Source organism: Nanorana parkeri, unplaced genomic scaffold (assembly GCF_000935625.1).
Source record: "Nanorana parkeri isolate BGI_ZX_2015 unplaced genomic scaffold, ASM93562v1 scaffold1716, whole genome shotgun sequence".
In the NCBI taxonomy this organism is placed as follows: domain Eukaryota; kingdom Metazoa; phylum Chordata; class Amphibia; order Anura; family Dicroglossidae; genus Nanorana; species Nanorana parkeri.
The window spans coordinates 133846-136824 of record NW_017307984.1 but is presented as its reverse complement, the minus strand read 5'-3'; positions in this window follow the sequence as shown (position 1 = coordinate 136824).

Below are 2979 nucleotides of genomic sequence, written 5' to 3'. Positions count from 1 at the left end.
CCTTCTGAAGTTTAGGGTTCTAGTCCTTCCAGTACACTTCCCTTTTCTGTGTTCAATATTAAAAGTAATCACATTGTGATCACTATTACCCAATGACTCCCCAATTACAATATCCTCGATTAACTCTGCATTATTAGTGACTATTAGATCTAAGATGGCATTTTTTCTGGTAGGAGTCTCCACCATCTGGTCCATGAAGTTGTCGCGCAACATGTTTAGAAATCGCCCCGCCTTTGCCGAACCCGAAGTTCCATTGGCCCAATTTATGTCTGGGTAATTGAAGTCACCCATCACGACTACATTGCCCTCTCTCCCAGCTATTCCTATCTGTGAGTGAAGTATACGAACTCCCTTTGATCTCCTCTCAGTCCCCGAAATGCAGGAAGTGATGTATATTACACCACTTCCTGCATTCAGTACGGACAAAAAGGAACAAGCGCACTACCAAAGGTACTACAAATTAGGCTTCCAACAGGGCTGTGAAAACAGTGTGCGAGCTCTTGAAAACAGGGAGAGGAACCCTGTGTTAGCAAAAAACAAACAGTGTGTGTGTTAAGAGCGCTACTACTGTTTGGGCACAATTAAACAATCATAAAATGTAACAATACTGTTTCACACTTCCAAGGCACCCCAGGGCCACCTCCAAGGCACCCCAGGACACCTAACAGTGAGTCACTTTGTATTCTGGTCATCCTATACTTGTGAAACAAAAAGAAAATTTACATCTTTTAGCAATGCCCTTTTTTTTACCCGATCCTCCCTTCTGTGCACTCACAATCACTGACAAATGGTGGGGGAAAGAGGGGACTGGTTGGTATAGGCATGAAGTACGGAAGGTATTGGAGGATACAGAGAGCACAGGAGAGAGCCTGGGGGTATCAGAAGGCACAGAGAGATGAGAAAGTGCAGCCAACCAATGGAGAAGCTAGACATTCTGTCACCTGGGGAAAATGTGTAGAGTTGCTAAGGGAGATGTTCTCCATCCATATACCTAAAGCAGCAATGGGAGCACATGCCCCCCCTCAGGCCCACTAGCTTCGGCTCTGCCGCCAACACCCAAAGGGCACAGCAGGGATTAAAGTGCAGGCACAGAGGAGAATGACAAGGGGAGTCACATTTTTAATAAATGGCTGGGATGAGTGTCTTGGTAGCCACTGAGCACAGCATTTTATTTATTCTGCAGAGTCTTGCGGAAGTATTTAGTAATAATGGGGGAGGCAGCTAACATACAGACCTATCCAGCTGGAAATGTTTCTGTTCCACTCAGTGGCGGAACTGCGGCCGGTGCGGGCGCACCAGGGCCTCAGCCTCAGGGGTGCCCAGCACAGTCCCGGCCTGTGCATAGATGGTATCCAGCGGCCGGCAGGCACCCCGTCTCTGTGCCGGGAGTGTCAGATCATCCGCTCATCTGACACTCCCGGCGCAGAGATGGGGTGCCCGACAGCCGCTGGATGCTGATGTCCCCACACTGACGTGCTGAATTGGGGGAGGGGGACGGGGGCTACGCACATGCCCGCTTGCCGGATACCCTGCGAGGAGAGAGCCGCGAGCTGAGGACATCTGAAGACAGCCCTGCAGGCCGGGTGCAGGCACATCGATCGGACGGCTGTGAGTACCCAGCAAGCAAGACACAGACACTGGATTTTTCTGCAGCCTGAATCCCCCGCCAGGAAACAGCAGAAGACCAGCCAGAGAAGGGAAGGGTAAATAATGAATGAAAACAATTTTTATTCGTAGCCTGCTGTTGTGTAAAATACTGCTGGTATTTGTAGTGCTCTATAGCAGGTGCCATTCTGCATTGCAACAATGCAGAATGGGACCCTCTATAGAGGACTACAAATCTCAGCAGTACTTTATAACGGAAATGCTATAGTTGTATAAAGTATTGCTGGGATGTGTAGTCCTCCTATAGCCTGTGCCATTCTGCATTGCTGCAAATATTAGGGACGCACCGATATATCGGCCGCCGCAACATCAGCCGAAAATGGCACTTTTGACTAAATGCCTTAAGTGCCATTTTTTGGCCGATACAGCGGCGCATCCCTGCTTTCTTTCCTCCCCGCTGGGTGTTGCTCTGTGTCCCAGTGGGGAGGAGAGAAAGTGTCACATGTGAGCAGCCAGCGTCTTTCATCCCACACCGCTCAGCCTCCTATCACAGTCCGGTGTTCTATCGCAGATTGTGACTGCATTAGAATGTGTGACCGCTGACGTCATCACACTTTCTAATGTAATCACGCCCATTTTTTCGGCGGTAGAATGTGTGACCAGGAAACAGGGACACCGGCACTCCAATGTTAGTTCAAATATAAAGTATTTTTATTGTAGAAAAAACTACATGTCACAAAGTTGCGACGACCCCGAAACGGTCGTCACAACTTTGTGACATGTAGTTTTTTTTACACTAAAAATACTTTATATTTGAACTAACATTGGAGTGCCGGTGTCCTTGTGTCCTGCTGTTACATGACGGTTGCTGTCCGTCGACCACCGGAGCACCCAGATTCTTTCATTGGAGACAAGCGGTCAGGAGTGTGATGGGTTCATGGATCTAGAATGTGTGACCAGTCACATGGTCACACATTCTAACGTAGCCACACACATTTTTTCCGGGGTAACAATGTGTGACCGGCAAAACGTGTAGAATTCAAAGCTTTCTCCACTGTTCCTGGGCAGATCGGCATCGCAGATGGTATGTGCAGGAGAACCGATCTGCCCCAGAACAGCTGATCGGTCTTGAAATCTCACTTCTATCCGACTTTGTATTGCACTCACAAAGTCAGATAGAAGTGAGATTTCAGGACCGATCAGTTGTTCCCGGGCAGATCGGTTCTACTAAACATACCATCTGCAATGCCGATCAGCCTGGGAACAGCGGAGAAAGCTTTGAATTCCACACCTTTTGCCGGTCACACATTTTTACACCGGAACAAAATGGGTGCGACTATGTTAGAATGTGTGACCATGTGACCGGTCACACAT